The sequence below is a fragment of the Rattus norvegicus genome, chromosome 18 (assembly GCF_021556685.1).
Source record: "Rattus norvegicus strain SHRSP/BbbUtx chromosome 18, alternate assembly SHRSP_T2T, whole genome shotgun sequence".
NCBI lineage: Eukaryota > Metazoa > Chordata > Mammalia > Rodentia > Muridae > Rattus > Rattus norvegicus.
The window spans coordinates 53,911,428-53,931,818 of record NC_141551.1 but is presented as its reverse complement, the minus strand read 5'-3'; positions in this window follow the sequence as shown (position 1 = coordinate 53,931,818).

Here is a 20,391-nt window from a genome sequence, read left to right as displayed (position 1 = left end):
TGATTCTGCGCAGGGATTGCTAACACTGTCTTTATTTGAAAAGGTGAAGTGTTTCACCAAAGTTTAATTTTGTTTCTATGATTAGAATTTCAGAATTTTAAAAATCGAAGGTAATGCTACTTCATTTTGCATTTATGTAACAAGGATCCAATGCAGAATACTTCATTCAGACAGAATGAGAGGGCCTGAAGCAGCTCTCTGGAATGCTGATTTCCCTGCTAACCCATCTCACCCCCTGCTCACCATCTGGCTTATCTCGTGCCCCCTCCAACAAAGGCTGTGAGACACTAAGTGGGGTCACACACATTACCTGCCCCTATCCTTCAGGGCACGTCCTCTCCAAAACTGACTTGACCGTTCTTCCCTGCAAAGAGTTTCAACTCAAAACAAAGGGAACGTAGACGAACTTAATCGTAGCGTATCAACTAATATTCTCTGACCTCACTTATAATTCTTCTATGCACTTCTTTTTAAACAAAGCTTTGGCAAAGTACTAAGTCCTCATGCAGAAGTCCAGTGTCTAGTTTCTTCTCTCCAAGGACATTTCTGTGCTTTCCCACTTCCCTGGAGACCTATATTTCCAGTCAAGCCTTTGCTGGTTCCCTGGGTGAAATAACATTCTGCCACAAATCCCCCTTCTGACACCTTCCCTCTTGTGTCCCCTTCTCTATGAGCCTCTGACCCTTCCTCTTCTCTCCAAAGATGTAAGTTTACAACATGCCAAACATCCTCAAGGCAAACCTCAGTTTATTTACGTTTGTGTTTTCAGGGCATGATGTGTAGATTTCTGAACTAAAGCAAGAAATATTAAATCTGCTTTTAAGACTGAGGGATTATACAGCGTATTAGTTAAGAGGGTAAACTCTAGGCTAAGGCATCTGAATTAAAACTCTGCTCCTTTAGTGCCCTGTTTTTGTTGAAGGTACTTGGGCTTTTTGTCATTAACTTTTTTTCATGCATCTAACAGGAATCATCCTAATGGCCACTTCTGGCTGTGTTGAAGTTAATGTTTAGCTAAAATAGTGCTGTGCCTCTAGTGAATGCTAGCATCACTAACACACTGCCATAACCCGTCACCATTGTCATCGTCACCTTTGCTGCACAAAGCAACAAGTCTTTCCTACATAACTTATTGAGCTGTGAGTAGCCACTAAAAGGAGCCATTTCCAAACAGCCTCGGTCCATGTACATGGAAAGCAAGTTAAATTCCTGAGTAATCTAGTCAACAAATATTTTCAATATGAAAAACAAAGCGCAGTAGATTATTCTCAGAAAGAGAGAACACAAGGATAAACAAAGAGCCGTGTCTTCGAGCTCCCAATGTAATGGAAAATACAGACACAAGTGCTCAGAAGAATAACACTTCGGAAACCAAATGGGGACCACCCAGATGAAAAAGGGAAAGGCTATTTATTTAGACGTGCTATAGCAAGGGAGTCAGGCAAAGAGTGGGAAAGCTGTGCGTTGAGAAGAGGGATGGCTGAAGTGTGCCTCAGTAAAGACTGTGGGTGTGAAAAGCCACACCAAAGTGATACGGCAGCAATGAATATGCCGTGTGGTTGTTCATGTATGTGCGTGTGTGTGCTTGTGCCTGTGCGCATGCGTGTGCATGTGTATGTGTGTGTGCGTGTACCTAGGCTTCTCTGGTTGAGCACAAATTGGAAGTAGGAATAAGACAGCTGCCAGTTATTCTTAGTCTAGGTGTATTTGGGGTTACTACAGGGACTGCTGCATGACTTTTAGCACCAAAACCAGAAATAGCTGTCTGAATTCTTACAAGTCAGTCTTGGAGACCCTATACTGACTACGTACATCTAGATAATGGGTTGGTTTCCTGCTGTTTGCTACAGGTGAAGGCTTCCAGTCCTATTTTTAATCCTCCTAACCTTTGTACAGTATTCAGTTTCTTCCCTAACAGGGAGGATCGCGAACCTGAAAATCAAGGTAAATTCAGCTTGGGTACATTATCTCCTGATCTTTCTGAAGGTAGCTTTCAAAAGGGACTTAAAATTCCAGAAGCCTATATTTCTGCCAGTTTCTACTGCACTTTCCCCCAGCTCCATTCTGCATCATGCACACAGCCCAGAGAAAGGATGATAAGAAAGATTCCTCTGTTGCTTTGTTCCAAATTAAAGTTCAGTTATAATCATACAAACCTCAGTGTCTCCATCTCCTCATCTGTGAAGGAAGCCATGACATCTTGTAGTGCGGGCTGGGCTGCAAAGATTGACAGATGATACTACTTCATGATAGCAAGTGTCCAGTAACTGTTAAAGTCTATAATTGTTCTGCCTTTATATCACAAAACACCTCCACACAGGAAAGGATCCTTCTAGAATTCCCACTGATCTTCTGCAGCCTTCCCCTTATTCTCCAGGAGAGTTGGCCATATGAAAAGACTTCGGATGTGTACCCTGAAGAGCAGATCACTTGGAGTGTGTGCTTCCTTAACACATCTGTACTCAAAGAGCTCTCCAGCTGCTTGTGGTCCAGAACTGGTCCAATCCTCAGGTTCTGTCCCAGGGCCCTCTCTCCTTCCTCTACCTCTAACCTCAGATCTGTATGTGCATTCACTTCTTTTCCAGAAATAATAGGTTCCTCCATTTCATCAGATGAGTTATACACAAGAACTAAAGACAATTCTTTCACAAAGAGGAAACATATCATAAAAAACGAGGATATCCTTTAAACAGCAACAGGAAGATCTCATTATCTGAACATAAAACACTCATAAGAGAAATTGTTAACACAATTAATTAATGTGAAACTAGAAATCTCATAATTTAAACTCCTGATGCTACATCCACACATCATCATCATCATCATCCTCTCTCTCTCTCTCTCTCTCTCTCTCTCTCTCTCTCTCTCTCTCTCTCTCTCTCTCTCGTGCAAATGTGTAACCAGAATGTGAGAGGCTAAAGTAGGGCAATGCTCATTCCAGGAAGTCCTGACTACCCAGGTAGCTCTTGACTCAACAACACTTCTTACCAATGGAAGCTGTAACAGACATAACTGAAGTCTAACAAAATATTAATTAATAAGGCATTGATTATAAGATCTAGAATTTGGATAAGTCATTTATCTAAAGGAAAGGAATATTATTAAATATTTGTGTAGAATCTGAAGAGGAGCAAGTGTAGCAGAGGAAGAGGAAGAAATTAACATAGAGTGTGAAATATACAGGACGAGATAGAAGATGTGTATGACGGTTTGAATATGGTTGGCCCAGTGAGTGGCACTATTAGGAGGTGTAGCCTTGTTGGATTAGCTGTGGGCATGGGCTTTAAGACCCTCCTCCTAGCTGCCTGGAAGCCAGTTTTCTGCTAGCTGCGTTCAGAGCAAGAGGTGGAAATCTCAGCTCCTCCAGCACCGTGTCTGTCTGGACACTGCCATGCTCCTACCTTGATGATAATGGCCTGAACCTCTGAATCAGTAAGCCAGACCCAATTAAATGTTCCCTTTAAAAGAGTTGCCTTGGCTATGGTATCTGTTCACAGTGGTAAAACCCTAACTAAGACAATGAAAATGATAGAAATTTTATACAAACCCAAGAGAATTTGTTTCCCTTTCCTATTTGTTTATGTATATCTTGTATGCGTTTGGGGGGATGGGTACATGTGTGCATGGCACATATGTGGAATCCGGAGCACAACTTGGTTGGTTCTTCTACATGGAGATAAAACTCAGTTCCTCAAGCTCGTGTGGTCACTGTTTTTACCTATTAAGGCGTCTTATGAGCCCCCAAAAGAATTTTAAAGCAAACAAAATCAAAGTAAAATAAGAAACGCAAAGTAGCTTGCACAGACTAGATAAAAGAAGAAGATATAAATTAAGACCATAGAGATGCACTTATAAGCACCAGCTGTTCTTCTATAGGTCCTGAGTTCAATTCCCAGCACTCACTTGGTGACTTGCAACCATCTATAGTGAAATCTGATGCCCCTTTCTGATGTACATGCAGGCAAACCACTCATATACATAAGCAAATAAACCTAAAAAGAATAAAGTATAAAATATAAATATTAGAAAAAATAGAAAACATTTACAAATATGGTAATCATCAGCTAAGTACACAAACGTATGAGAATGCCATTATTACAAAGAACACACTTCTAAAAAGAACTCATGCAAAAATAGAAAACTATATCTTAAATTATCAAAAATGGAATAGAAAACATTAAAATAGAAATCTCGAGACAAGCAAGTGGTAAGAATTCAAAGTTACACCTCAGACATTTTCACAGGTGCAAAAGAGACAAATAACTTGGGGCCATCCATTTAAACCACTGAAGAGACAAAAATTACTTTTATTTATTTATTTCTTAAATTTTACTTTTCTTGGATACTTTATGTATTTACATTTCAAATGTTATCCCCTTTTCCTCCTCTCCTATACCCCCTTTCGCTGCTTCTATGAGGATGCTCCCACTCCTACCCACACACTCCAACCTCAATGCCCTGGCATTACCCTACATCAGGGAAACAAGCCTTCACAGGACCAAGGGCTTCTCCTCCTATTGATGCTGGACAATGTCAACCTCTGCTACATATGTGGCTGGAGTAATGGGTCCCTCCATGTGTACTCACTAGTTGGTAGTAGTTTACTCTCTGGGAGCCCTGGTGGGGTCTGGTCGGTTGATATTGTTGTTCTTCCTATAGTGTTGCAAACCCCTTCAGCTCCTTCAGTGTTTTCTCTAACTCTTCCATTGGAGCCCCCTTGTTCAGACTGATGGTTAGCTACAACCATCCTCATCTGTATCAGTAGGGCTCTGACAGATCCTCTCAGGAGAAACCCATGTCTGGCTTCTGTCGGCAAGCACTTCTTGGCATCAGCATATGGGATGGGGCAGTCTGTGGATGACCTTTTCTTCAGTCCCTGCTCCACTCTTCATCCCTGCATTTCCTGCAATGACTATTATGTTCTCCCTTCTAAAAAGGACTGAAGCATTCACATTTTGGTCTTCCTTCTTGGGCTTCATATGATCTGTGAATTTTTCTTAGGTATTCCAAGTTTTGGGCTAATATCCACTTATCAGTGAGTGCATGCCACATGTGTTCTTTTGTGGCTGGGTTAGCTCACTCAGGATGATATTTCCTAGTTCCATTCATTTGCCTAAGAATTTCAAGTAGTCATTGTTTTTAATAGCTGAGTAGTATTCCATTGTGTAAATGTACCACATTTATTATATTCATTCCTCTGTTGTGGGACATCTGGGTTCTTTCGAGCTTCTGGCTATTATAAATAAGACTGCTATGAACATAGTGGAGCATGTGTTCTTGTTATATGTTGGAGCATCTTTTGGGTATATGCCCAGGAGTGGTATAGCTGGGTCCTCGGGTATGTCCAATTTTATAGTGGTATAGCTATGTCCAATTTTCTGAGGAACTGCCAAACTGATTTCCAGAGTGATTATACCAGCTTACAATCTTACCAACAGTGGAGGAGTGTTCTTCTTTCTCCACATCCTTGCCAACATCTACTGTCACCTAAGCTTTTGATCTTAGCCATTCTTACTGGTGTGAGGTGGTATCTTAGGGTTGTTTTGATTTGCATTTCCCTGATGACCAAGAACATTGAACATTTCTTTGGGTACTTCTCAGCCATTCTGTAATCCTCGGTTGAGAATTCTTTGCTTAGCTCTGTACCCCATTTTTAATAGGATTATTTGATTCTCTGGAGTTTAACTTCTTGAATTCTATGTATATATTAGATATTAGATCTCTATAAGATGTGGGATTGGTAAGAGCTTTTCCCAATCTGTTGGTTGCTGTTTTGTCCTAACGACAGTGTCCTTTGCCTTACAGAAGCTTTGCAATTTTATGAGGTCCCGTTTGTTGATTCTTGATCTTAGAGCATAAGCCATTGGTGTTCTGTTCAGGAAATTTTCTCCTGTGCCCATGTGTTCCAGATGCTTCCCTAGTTTTTCTTCTATTAGTTTGAGTGTGTCTTGTTTGATGTGGAGGTCCTTGATCCACTTGAACTTGAGCTTTGTACAAGGAGATAATGTTCTACATGCTGACCTTCAATTGAACCAGCACCATTTGTTGAAAGTGCTATCTTTTTTTCCATTGGATGGTTTTAGCTCCTTTGTCAAAGATCAAGTGACCATAGGTGAGTGGGTTCATTTCTGGGTCCTCAACCATCTGAAATGGACAAAATTTCTTCAGATTAATCTTGAACCTTACAAGATTTATTATTTGGTATTATATAATATTTTAAATAAAAAATAATACAGAGGAAGAGATCCACCAACAAAGCAAAAATATTTTTGTGTACCAATACCAAATACATATACAATCTTTAATGAAATGTAAGACTTTGCTGAAAAATTATTTTTAGAAACTTGTATATGCAAAACATCTCCTAGATCAGGAAAAGAGTCAAGTGTCTGTTTTTACTGAATGTAAAATCACTGTGTAACCCTCATGCTTTAGGGAGCATATGTCACTGTCTATGTGATGTCTTAGGGTCTCCATTGCTTTAAAGAGAAACCATGGCCAAAGCAACTCTTATAAGGACATCATTTAATCAGGAATGGCTTACAGAGGTTCAGTTCATTATCATCATGGCAGGAAGCATGGTGGCATGCCGGCAGACATAGTGCTGGAGAAGGAGCTGAGATTTCTGCATCTTGATCTGCAAGCAACCAAGAGAGATGGGCGTCCAAAGGCAGCTAGCAGGAAGCTCTTCCCTGATGAGTAGAACCTGAGTGTAGGAGGAGATCTCTAAAGCCCACCCTCCCAGTGACACTCTCTCCAACAAGGCCACACCTCCTAAAAGTACCACTCCCTGTGAGTCAAACACATTCAAACCACCACATGTGCTATCCTTTGTTTTTCCTATTTTAAATTGGGACATTTTGGTCTGAAGTTCTCTCTCTCTCTTTCTCTCCATATCTATATCTATATCTGTATCTGTATCTGTATCTGTATCTGTATCTGTATCTGTATCTGTATCTATATCTGTATCTATATCTGTATCTATATCTATATCTGTCTATCTATCTATCTATCTATCTATCTATCTATCTATCTATCTATCTAAGGAATATGAAATATATATGACTATATATTCATGGGATATATAAATAGAATATATATATATGTATATATATATATAATGTGCTACAGAAATAGTGAAGGGCTTGTATGTCAACATAAATTTCAGATAGGTCAGAGTTTTAATCTTGAAGATATAATTTTTAGAAATTCTAGAAGATGAAGATCATGAAGACCCAGAAAGACTAGTCTCACTTGGTTTCTCACATTTGCTTAATCTAAACATTTGCCTGAAGCATGGATGTGAAACAAAATACAGGACTGTTTGGGAAGAGAAAGGGTTGGTGGGGATGGGGGTTGGGAAAAGGAGTGGGGAGGTGGGAGGGTGGTCAATGAGATTAGCTCACATGATCCATGGATGCATGGGAATACTATAATGAAATTGTTATTTTGTTCAATGACTATATGCTAATCAAACTCACAAGATAGCTGCACAACTATATTTAAACAAAGATCATAAGCACTGCTACCAAAACAAAAACAAAAAACAAAAAACAAATCACAGAAAAACAGGTGAACTGGCTTTGACCTTGAAAAGACCTTCCTTGGAAATATACAAATTAAGAAAAGTATTTAAAATGATGGAGAACCAGTTCTGGGGTTAAGAGCACTTCTTGCCTTTCCAGAGGACTGGGATTCAGCTCCCAGCGCCCAGTGCAATAACTCACAACCACCTATAATTCTAGCTCCAAGGAATCAGACATCTGGATTCACTTACCCCAACCCTCTGCCACATAATTTAAAATAAAATAAACCTTAAACTGAAAAAAAAATGGAAAATCCTAAAGATGGATAATAGACAATATGCTGGTATTTTTAAATGAGGTCCAAAACTGCCACAAATAATTTTTTAAATTTTATATAAATTTATTTAAATAAGTAAGGCAAAAGATTTAGAGTTCACACGAAGTGGTGTTTTATTCTGATTATAAATAAAAGCACTACGCTGCCTACAAGTCAATAAGGAAAAGCAGCTCCCAACTGTAACTCTAGACCCTGGGAATCTGATACCTTCTGGCTGCCACAGGCATCCAGCGCACACGAAGAGCACAGACACACAAACCTCTATAAAAATGAAAACTGCCTTCATCCACAGATACTATGGAAAGCTTAGAGGCTAATAATCACACGGAAAAAAGGCCACTTTAAATTTAGCTACTTTTCACTCTGCAAAAAAAAAATTCTTTACAGCTTTGTTGAAATATAATTCTCAGGATATCCATTTCACTTGTGTAAAGTGTGTGATTGTTGGCTTTTAGCATGCTGGAAGTCATAACATGGTCACACAATTTAAAAAAAAATTACCGCCTCCCTCAAAGAAACCCTGTGTCCGTTAGCACCATGCCCCCCATTTCCTTTCTCCCATGCAGACCAGGTCTAGGCAGCCATCACTGGGATTTCTATGTCTTAGCTCTTATACCCATTCTATAGGAATTATCTATTAAGTGATCACATTTGACCCTTTGGGTCTAGCTTCTTACTTAGCAGCATGTTTGTGAAGTGTAGTCACTGGCCATGAAACAATTTTTATACCCAGTGATGCTGCATGTGTTATTTATGTCAGTTGTTTCTAGTTTTTGATGCTGTGACCATTGATGAACAGAGTTTTAGGGGCACAGGCACAGATGGGGAACCATGAGCACGTGTGCTATTTAAGGAATTGCTAGACAATCTCCAAACAGCCATTCCTGTTTTCTATTCCTGTTACGTGCATGGCTGCTCCATTTGTCTACCCAGTAGCCAGTGCTTATGTGCAAAGTGTGTAATGAGCTGAACTGTTAAAGTCAGTCAAGGAAGCACATTTCTGTAGTTCCAGGATCCTGGAGGTAGAAGACAGCTAGCTCATGACTACACACTAAGACTCATCCTCGAGAAACCAAACCAAATCAAACAATAAAGCCATTATCACTTTTTTCAGTTTGGTTGTCTTTTTATCACTGAGTTTGAAAAGTTATTTATATAATCTTTTAACAAATCCTTCGTTGGATCCATGATTTGAAAATATTTCCCCTTACTCTGAGTCATCTTTGAGTTTTTAAAATAGTTTCCTTTACACATGCAACTTTTAATTTTGGTGAAGTCTACTTTGTATTTTTTAATACTATTTTTAATTATGTGTCAAGTTGGAGTTTTCTACCTCAAGCTCATAAAGGTTTGGTTATAAAGAGTTTCATAGTTTTGGCTTTAATCAATTTTTATTTGATTTTTGTGTAAATACTTTCGAGAAACCCAGTTTCCTTCTTTACATGAAAAGCCAGCTGCTCTCGTATGACTGGTGAGAAAACAATTCTCTATCAACTGTGTTACCATGAATTCCATTGCAAAAAAAAAAAAAAAAAAAAAAAAACCAACTGAGCCTACGTTTTGGCTCTAAATCCTCATTCCTTAATCCAGGGTATTTGCCATAAATTTGAAGCCGGAGTTTTCATTTCCCAACTTTACTTTTTTATTTAAGGATTTTTTAAAAAAAATCTTGTTACTTTGGATGTGTATATTTCTATACAACGTTTTTTTTTTAGTGAGCTAGTGAATTCCTAAAAAGAATCCAGTTGAGATTTTGAGAGTTACTGTAGTTAACACATAGATCAGTAATGAGATCTTCTATGTTAAACTGGATTAAATCTTCTGATCAATTAACAGAAGATGTTGTTATTTAAGTCTTTTGTTTCTTTCAGTGGTATTTTGAGCTGTTTAGTTTGCAAATCTCCAGTTAAGTTATTCCTAAACATTCTATTACTTTGACATAATTGTACTATAAGTATTTCTTTAATTTCATTCCCAGAATTTTATTGCCATACATAGAAATTCAATGTCTTCATACATTATATGTTTTAGGTGTATTTATATATAGTTAGTATCTTTTAACTTTGGGAAACTATTTTAACATAAATCTATAGGGCTTTTAAGAATTTTCTGCATGTAAGTTGATGAGATTCAGGTAGACCAAGCTTCAATTCTTTTTCCCCAATCTCGTCATTTATTTCTTTTTCTTTTCTTATTTCTGTGGTTAGAATCCCCATCACAAGCAGATATTCTTGGTTTTAGTTTTTAGGGAGGAACTTTCAGTCCTACTATGTTGATGGTTACATTAGTTGTAGAGACAGAAAATGCAAGTAGCCAGTAAGACATCAGAATTAGCATCCAAAAATAAATAATAATAATAATGATTTGGAGATCTGGGCCTGAGCAATCGCTCCTTGACTCTACTCGACCAAGTGAGGATGTTTTTATTGTGACAACTGGGTGTTAGAGAGAAGAAGCAAATGAGTCTGGTGAAATCTAGGAACCTGTCAACATCAACAGGAAACAGAACAATATTGAACAGGAACAATGACAAACAAAGGGGAAGCTAGGAAAGGTATAAACAAAGGAAAGAATGAGTAGCAGACACTGACTAGAAATGCTCAGAATCAGAGAGGAAGCCAGGAAAGTCATCATGAAACTATAAAGAAATGAAGAAACAAGAGGGCTACTATGTCTGATGTCAAACAGGATGTTGACCGGAAAGACGCTACTGAGGCCAACAGACAGGATATCAACGGTGGTGTTTCAAAGACTGGCTGGTCCTTCAGGAATTTATTATACATTTTCCTCACATATTACTTGTTTCAAATTATATTAGATACTAAATTGACTTAGCAGAAATATGTTCTAATACTTGAATATACAAGTCTTTCACATCCAAATACATCATTTCTATTGCTGTATTTCTGTGCCTAAACAAAATTCAACTTTTTCAGCGGATAAAGGAAATTGTTTATATATTCCTTGACAAATGTTTACATCTCATTATATGTATTAGCTAACTGCTAACAAAGCATATAAGGAAACCAAACAGATGCTTTCAAAACTGAAATAAAATGTTTCCCATCAAAAGGTAATTTATCTTGGAATAAATTCTATTCTGTGAGTAGAGAGTACTAAAATCAGACTCCTGGTCTCGTGAAAAATTTCAAAGGCTACATATTATCCCCTAAATAGTAACTGTCTGAGTGTCTGACCAGAATGTATTTCATCTGGTCCGTGGTTTAGGCAAATAGAGACGTAATACAAGTTGTAGCAAATTAGTAACATTAAGCCACATAAAAATGTCATTTTGAAACTGTTAGGACATTCTCAGAAAACTGTGACTCGGTGAAATATGATGTGGAAGCTCTCCACCATGGTGGGGTGGAGCCCCAGCTTCCTGCTCAGTACACTTACACACCAATCACAGTCCTGTTGCCTCTGTGCTCTGTCCCCTCATGGGAAGATCACCAGTCAAGAAGCCATCTGCTTCTCAGCAGACATGAACACCAGGCTGTGAGGCCAAGGCCCGCTCCCCAGGCAGCCCTTAGCCCTAGAGCAATGCTTTCCAGTGTGACTGAAATTCAATTCCACCAACTGCTCCAAGGGGCCGGAGACCCAGATAGTGGCACCACTCTGTGGTACAAGATGGGCTCTTGAGAGCCTCAGCTGTGAAGTCAGTTCCATAAATTAGGTTGACTCGCAATCCACTGAAAGTCTAGGATATGTAACAGAAAACTAGTCACTTTATTTTGCTAAAAAAATGAATGGACGCTGTTTTGTAACCTCATTTCTCCCATCTTTCTTTTGTCTAAAATTAGTTGCCAAGTAAGTAAGCTAAAGTGTTCGGTTGGATTGCAGCCCACCTCGAGTCAATTATAAAAGTTAATTCCATAGGGCTGAAGAAGTTTGATTACGTTTGCTTGTTCATCCATCCTTTTTTAAATAAGAAATGTTTGGGAAAAAATTGAGCACATACCTGACAAGCCTTCTCTAAATCCTCGAGATTCTCAGAATCAGGGTGCAGAGCTCTCATCTCAAAATGGAGGCTGGATTTCCAAGCAAATGAGAAGGCTATGATCTGCAAACTCCCATCTCTCATTGCTCTTCATTTCTATATCCCGGAGCTATCGCTGGATTATATCAGATACAGAAGTGGAGAGAGAGAGCAGAACTTTCTGTACAGCGTGTCAGGGCTGGGGGCGAGTGACATCCTGTAGGCCTGCCAGAGACCATCGCCATTGCCACACAGTCTTGATTTGATGGTGGATTTTTATATACTGTGTGAGTCCCAGCATCAGACATAAGAGACTTCTCTCTTCAGAGGTGAGGGATATCAAGGTAATATCTACTTGAAACTCCTGATTGCACAACCAAGAAAGGACCTGTCAACCACCCACAACAATAAAGCTTATACACATTCTGGTCTCTGAGGGAGTGTGGCTGTTCCCCATCATTTAGGAGAAAAAGTAGAGGAAATTTAGATAAGGAATGCTCAAAGGCTACCCCAAGTTGAAAGGAAGGAGAACACATACATATATGCCTTTGCAGCAATGTGTTTATTTTTAAAAAGAACAGTTTACTATTTAATAATTTCCTACCCGCTTCAGCGGTCTTTCTTGTATAAAGACGTTCTCAGAGATACGAGAATCTGGAGATGTATATGTGCCTGACATGTATACCTCCTTCTTAGACAGCTCTCAGAAATAGGATATGAAAGATGAAAAATGAAAAGATGTTTCAAACCGAACATGTACGGCATGTTTTTGTTTTTTGACAAAATGTTAAAGCCCAAAACAATTCTTGCAAGGTAAGATGCCGTATAAATTGACAATAATTTGAACAAAACCTACAAGTTCGACATCATAAACCAATTAATTAGTAACGGGTCAGTGAAGGGTGTTCAGCTGGTGAGAACAAATCACTGAGGCACAGAGATGATCTCAAAGCAGGAGCACCGTGGGACAATGGTTGCTCACAGGGGAAAGCAGCACTGGGATGTAACGCAGTAATCTCTCATCCTAGTGCTGAAAGAGTTTACATTATCGTTCCTATCTTCCTTAGCCTCCCTGGTCAACCTGAGCGGCCTGGGAAGAGGGACCCAGGGATTGTCTTGTGTCTCCACGAGATTGACTTCTGGGCATATCTGTGGGGCATTCTTTTGATTGCTAGTTGATGTCGGAAGTTCCAGAGAATGGGCAGTACTGTCCCTAGACAGGTGACCCCGGGCTGTGTAAGAGGCATCAGAATCGGAGCCTGGGAGCAAAACAGCAAGCAGCCATGGTCTCTGCTTCAGTTCCTGACCCCGGGTTCTGTCTTTGCTTCCAGAGGACGGACGGCTTCCAGAGGATGGACGGCTCCAGAGAACGGACGGCTCCAGAGGATGGACGGCCCCAGAGGATGGACGGCTCCAGAGGATGGACGGCTCCAGAGGATGGATGGCAAAGTGTAAGGTGAACGAAAGCATTTCTTGCCCAAGTCGCGTTTGGTGATGCTGTTTATTAAAGCCAGAGAAAAGTCATTGGACAGCCTCCTAAAGGTGCCCGTTTGAATCTTTTCAAATAAAATACAACCATAAACAATTACTTGTTTTTCTTTCAAATAAGCAAGAAGAATTATCTAGCTTCTAGTCAGTTTCTGAAGCAAGGAACGAACAGGTTATATGCAAAACATCCAGAAGGAAACCGACCTGTGGCCTCGGGAATCAGAGCACAGGGCACGTACCCATCCCTGACTTGAATTCAGAGGGGAAATAGTCACAAAAGTTGTTGTAGTTTAGCCTCAAAAGCTACCTTGGAAAACAAATGGCACTTAGCCGGCACTTTAGCAGAAAGAGTCCCTGAGAAACAAACCCTGAATTCATCGTTCCTGGCCAAGAGAAGTTTCCAAAGGAAGTTAGATGATCCAGGAAAGACTGCGGGAAAACTGAGCAAGGAAATGCCAGAGAAGTGCTGAGATCTAACCCTGAAGGCTAGATCTGAGCTCTCTCACCAATCACTCAAATGCTGAAGCCAGAGGCCACGCCCGAGACCTGCACTTTAGCAACAAAAGTAGAAATATCAATAGCATCAGCCAGTTCTTAGATCCAACTAGGCAAAGACTCTTAGTCTAGACTGCACATCCAAGTATTTATCTGTATGGTAGTTAAGTTACTGGTCATCTACTACTGTGAACTGGGCAGGACTGAGACCTAGAGGCTCAAGATCCTAGCCCAGTGACGGATACATTTTAGTGAAGAAAGTCACCTATATCTCTTGATAGCTAAGATATAAATAGTTATATATATATATATATATATATATATATATATATATATATATATATAGGCTATGGGAAAATTCAGTGAAGAGGAAAAGCAGTACATGCTTCCAGGGCATGGGAAGTGCTTGTTAGGAGATCTCTTAGAATTTACAGCCGTTTTGTCAGGACGTTGCTAAGCAGAGTAAAGATCTCAAGCACAGGAGTGGGAGGGGTGCGATATCTCAGGGTACAGGAGGAGCTGAGAGTTCTACATCTGCATCTGAAGGTCACTAGGAGAAGACTGGCTTCCGGGACAGCTAGGACAAGGGTCTTAAAACCCATGCCCACAGTGACACACTTCCTCCAACAAGGCCACACCTCCAAAGAGTGCCACTCTCTGATCCAAGCATAGTCAAACCACCAGGCATCTTTACCCTGGAAAGTAGAAGTTTTCCTTGCCTTGTCGGACATGGCGGGCAGTTTTGATTGAGTTATGCATCAAAACAATGTCTGAGGAGCGAGGAGGCAATGGGTGGGATTTGTCTGCCTGCATGAGAATTTGGTAATAAAGCCACATCTCAATCGTCAGTAGGTATCTGTCTGTTGGTGCTGGGTCACTGTTAAGACAACGTGAGACAGGTCTCGTTAGACCCATACAATACTAGACCCCTTTATCATGGCCCTTGTTCTCTTCCCATTTATGTTCACTCTAACACGGTCTAAGATCCACCCAGTGCAGCCTGACATCAAGTAACTCTCAGAACTACCAGACTTGCAGAAATCTCTGAATTCAAGTGGGGGAAGGGCACGTGCCCTGTGCTCTGATTCCTGAGGCCACAGGTCGGTTTTCTTCTGGATGTTTTGCGTGTAACCTGCTTGCTCCTTGCTTTAGAAACTGACTAGAAGTTAGATAATTCTTCTTGCTTATTTGGAAGAAAAGCAAGTCATTGTTTATGGTTGTATTTTATTTGAAAAGATTCAAAAAGGGGAACCTTTCGGAGGCTGTCCTAGTGACTTTTAATGACAACTGAGATCCTTTTAGAACTAATTGCTTCTCTGTCCGCCATTGGAGGCTGACTCAACAATTCTGGGTATGGTCCAGGAGTTTTTACTTTAAAAAACTCTCCAGATGGATGGGGAACTGCGGGTAGCAACCAGAAAGTCCCAGAGGCTGGGAAAGCAAGAGCTTCCCAGGACCCCACAGGGATGACATTAGCTGAAATCCCCACAAAGGGGAGGGAGAACCTGTGGAGACCATATCTAGAGGTTAGGCATGGCACCCTGGTTGACAGATGGGGTCACCCACTCATCTCCAAAATTTTAACCCAGAATTGCTCCCGTCTAAAGGAAATACAGGGACAAAGAGTAGAGCAGAGACCGAAGGAAAGGCCATCCAGAGACTGCCCCACCTGGGGATCCAACCTATATGCAAACACCAAACCCAGACACTATTGCTGATGCCAAGAAGTGCTTGCTGACAGGAGCCTGATACAGCTGTCTCCTGAGAGGCTCTGCCAGATCTTGACGAATTCAGATGTGAATGCTCGAAGTCAACCATCAGACTGATCACAGGGACTTCAGTGAAGGAGTTAGGGGAAGGATTTGAAGGAGCTGAAGGGGCCTTATCTGGCATCAATGGAAGGGGAAGAAACCCTTGGTCCTATGAAGGCTTAATGCCCCAGTGTAGAGGAATGCTAGGGCAGTGAGGCAGGAATAGGTGGGTGGGTGGTTGGGGAAGCACCCTCATAGAAGCAGGGTAAGGGGGATGGGATAGGGGGTTTTCAGAGGGGAAACTGGAAAAGGGGATAACAGTTAAAATGTAAATACATAAAATATCCAATTAAAAAAAAAACCTCCAGATGATTTCACTGTGCGGTGAAATCTAAGCTGATATCTAAGTAAGAATTGGGGAGCACTGAGCTGGTGTAGCTGCTGTAGCTGCAGCTGCATGGCTGACATTTCCAGCTTTCCACCCCATCCGCACTCAACCTAGTATGCAAACAAGCAAGCAAGCAAGCTAGCAAGTGAAGCAAAAAGGGTAAGGAAGGGAAGGGTTCCCGATAGGCCTTCAAAGGCTTTCACCACCCTGATAAGCCCACAAGGCTTTCCTTATTTAGCATAGAAAGGGCCACACTTTCATGCAAAGCTGTGTCTGAGTTGGAACTAACTATGCTTTCTGTCTGGAATTTTACTTAAGAGTTTGTTTGTCTCTGTCTCTCTGACTCTGTCACTCTGCCTCTGTCTCTGTTCTCTGTTCCCTCTCTTTCCACATTTAATGAAAAGATAATCCTATCACAACCCCTTCCTTTTCTTCCCTTCAGCCCCACCCATATCCAGGCCAACCGCTTACTTTGTCTTTTGGAAATTTGCTGAACTGTTTTCTCTTTTAAAACAGTTATAACAAGGAATGTGTCCATTTTAGTCCTTATATCATGTTAATAATGAGCACAGTTAAATTAAGAACTTCCTGATGACCAACCCACAAAGTAGATTAACCCCACCTTCTACCTGATTCATTAAGTCCTGACCAGTGCACCCTGTAACTGTGGCCCAGAACTGCAGGATGCTTTCAATAGACGATAAGTAAACAAATGGATAATGACGCACCATGCACAAGATTTTCTCAATTACAAGACCCATATTTACTGTCCTTTTCAAAGTGTGTAACTAGTTTCATAAAAAAATCAAAAGCAAAATCGAGACAGAAGATGAAAAAGAATGTTTACACAGGTGCCAAATCCGGGTCAATTGGAGCATAAAAATAAATATTCACAGTGGCTTATGACCTACAAAATAAAAATGCATAATTCCATAGAAGTATAAATATCTAGATAGAAAGAAGGCTGGCGAGGAATGAATGGCTGTCCTTTTTAAGACAGAATTCCAACTAGCAATGTGCAGGGTTAGAGGACCTTTCGGGTTGTCATCTTAGACATTACTGATACAGGCAATAGTCAATAAATGTCGAAACTACTAGAGAAAAACCTTAAGTGTTACTACACCTTTTACTCTCAAATTATAGTGCTTCCAATTACTGATCAGATTTATTAACTTACACTAGAAAACTTGGAAGACTCCAGATCAACCAAATGCTCCGATTTAGCATCCCCATGAAAAGTGAAAAGCCACGTTCACCATTTGGGTAGTGTTGTACAGAAAAAGACACTACTGCCACGTCATCTGAACACATGTTATGAGTACAGTTATGAAGAAATATCAAGAAAATTTAATTTTAGTGATCATTTATAAGACGAAATTGATTATACTTGTTCAAGTATGCAGGTCAGACAGCACTAACAGGAAGGTGCAAGAGGGGGCTGGAGAGATGGCTCAGCGGTTAAGAGCACCGACTGCTCTTCCCGAGGTCCTGAGTTCAAATCCCAGCAACCATATGGTGGCTCGCAACCATCTGTAATGAGATCCGATGCCCTCTTCTGGTGTCTGAAGACAGCTACAGTGTACATATATAAATAAAATAAATACTCAGCTCCAAAATAAATAAATAAATAAATAAATAAATAAATAAATAAATAAATAAAATATTTAAAAAAAAATACCGGAGTTAAAGAGAGGAGACTAGAAGGACATTTAGTAGCAACTGGATGCAATACGTGATCGTGGATTAGACCCTGGGCCTCAAACACAATAGATTGAACTCTGTCATCAGGACAACCTATTGCATTCTGAACAGTAGCCACGCGCTGATGCAGGATACTTGATCACGTTGTGAACCCGGTGATTGTGAACTGGAAATATCTATTCCTTGTGGTGTGGCTTAGCCCGAGCACACACCTTTCATCCAAGAGCTAAATAAAGTCAACCCTAGGTCAAGAGGGGGAGCAAGTGACGAGCTCACAGGGAGTGAACATAAGTAAACAGAATGGAGGGACTTTGGGGGTTAAAGCTTTTTAAGACGGAATGGAGGACAGGGACAAGGAACGTTGTTTTTCCTCCAGGATATTGGTGGAATAGGGAGGTTGGCTGAGCGCTTTTCTACCGCTATGAGATAGATAGCAGGCTTTCACCATAGCATCTCAATCCCGGGTCTTCATTTGATAATCGAATGGTTGGGATTTAGTTTTTAAAACAACATTGTGCTTATATGCTATTGCTTAGGGTGTGGTCTTTCCACTGTGGCTAAGGACTACATACTGCAGTATTAATACTTAGAAAATCTTCAGCTGGTCCCGGTGTTGTGGATAGTGCTTACATTTAGCTGAGATTTAACAGCCCTTTGTGGCTATCTTGGAAAGTGACCCTTTCGTCTGAATGTATACATTCTAGAAAGCAAAGAGTAAAGAATAATAAAGGGTGAGAAATCAAGGTGAGCTGATACTCACCCATGTGTTCGCATTTGGATGCTGCTTTATATTTTCCATTTCTAAATAAGACTCACATCTGTCACCCTACGTCTTACATATATTTAAAATAAAATCTAGCTTCATAAGTGAAAATATAAAGAGGAAGGATATGAGAAGGTACAGGAGCCCTCACTGAGGAATCTGGTTGAAGCCATGCTATCTAAAAGGCAAGCCCTACACCCATGGCCCAGGGACTGTCTCCAGAGTGATAGAAAGATTATAAAAACCAGAGGACGAAGATGCCTGCTGCTAGACCTGAGAGATTGAAAGCTGAAGAAATGGAAGTTCAGCGGCTCTCCTTAAATGCATCAGGAAACGAGGCCGGTGGCAAACTGACGTCCCTAAAACTAGAGAAACAGACAAGTGAATGGAAGAGTCACACAGTCTAGATCAAGTTCATGAGAAAACATCCATGGAAGTCAGAGCTGTGGTTGGGAAAACCTAACACACCGAGTGGCTCCTAGAGACCCAGCGTGAACAAGCCCAAGAGCTTAAAGCATCAGAGAAAGCTACCACAAGTTAAAAGTAACTCTTACTCATGTGACGTAATTGTTATCGTAGAGGCTCACTGCCTCACTCTGCTAACCTAAGCCAAATCCTGGAAGCTTCTAGCCTCTGTACAATCTACTAGAGGCCTAGAATGTTTCCAGCCTCTGAGACTTACTACTGAATAAGCTCACCCCTTCCTAGTTCTTTCTGACCTCTTGATGGCTAGATTAACTCAGCTGTTCTGCCTCAAACACCTCTCCAAGCTGACTGATTCAATCTGACTCCTCTCTTGGCCTCTGACTTTTTGCTCTGCCTGGCCTCAAACTAACTCTGGTTCCTTCTCATTCCCTGGCTCATTCTGTCTTCACCTGCATCTATCTAGTTCTCTCTCTGCACCCCATCTCTCTATAACTGCCCTGGTAAAACTGCCTTTTCTCTCTCTCTTTTTTCCCCCTCTGTACTACTCCTCAAGTAGCTTCCCTTTCCTCTCCAGAGAGGTGGGTATATCCCACTCTGACTTGTCACCTTGTCTGTCACTCAATCAGACATTTCATTCAAACATGGGTGCTTCCCTCTACAAACTAAATTTACCATCACGGTTTGGGATTAAAGTGTGTGCTAAGGCCGAGTCACACCACAACTAGAAACAGGTTTTTCCAGTAAACCACACAGTCTTCGGGTTCACAGTCTGATCAAATATCTGGCAACACAAGAGAAGGCCCAGGTGCCCATGGGACTTCCACCTCCAGAAATGTTCCTGGATTCCTCAGGAAATATAACAGAAACTCCCTTTATGCTTCTAGCAGGAAGGGAAATAAAAGAAACTATTTTAAAATATGCCAGAACATTGTGTTCCTCTTAAGGATGTAGACCCTCAGGAGCCACTTCTTCCCCATGGAGAAAGAATATCCCCATTCTGGCCCCCTCCACCATCTTTTCCCAGGGCAACTAAGAAGCACCAGGGAGCCTCATGGCTCAGAGCACCAACAGACAGATCTAGCCAGGCAAGACAGGCCACCCCACCCATGGCTGCATTACTGGTCTGTTTACCAAGGCTTCCTTTTGGGGTTGTGGGGTTTTTTTTGTTTGTTTGTCTTTTGCTTTTGTTTGTTTTTATGCATCTTTTCTTTGTCTCTTGTCAGAAGAATTGTAGAACACACCAAAAAGGCAAAAACCAAACCAAAACGCCCCACAATACACTTTAAAGGGATCGAGGAAGCATCAGAACCAGGCTCAGCTAAGGCTAATGTGCGTTGGAATCATGGACAAGTGATTGTCACTGTGAGCTGTACACTGAGGGGGTCTAACGGAAAAAGGAAACAGCAGGTAAAGTGGCATAAATACTGTATGCAAAACAGCAAAGGTGCCAGGCAATGAACCGGAAGAAACGGCAGCTGTCAGTAGGACAGAAATGAGGAGTGCTTCAGATGATCGGGTTGGAAATCACTGAAGACAA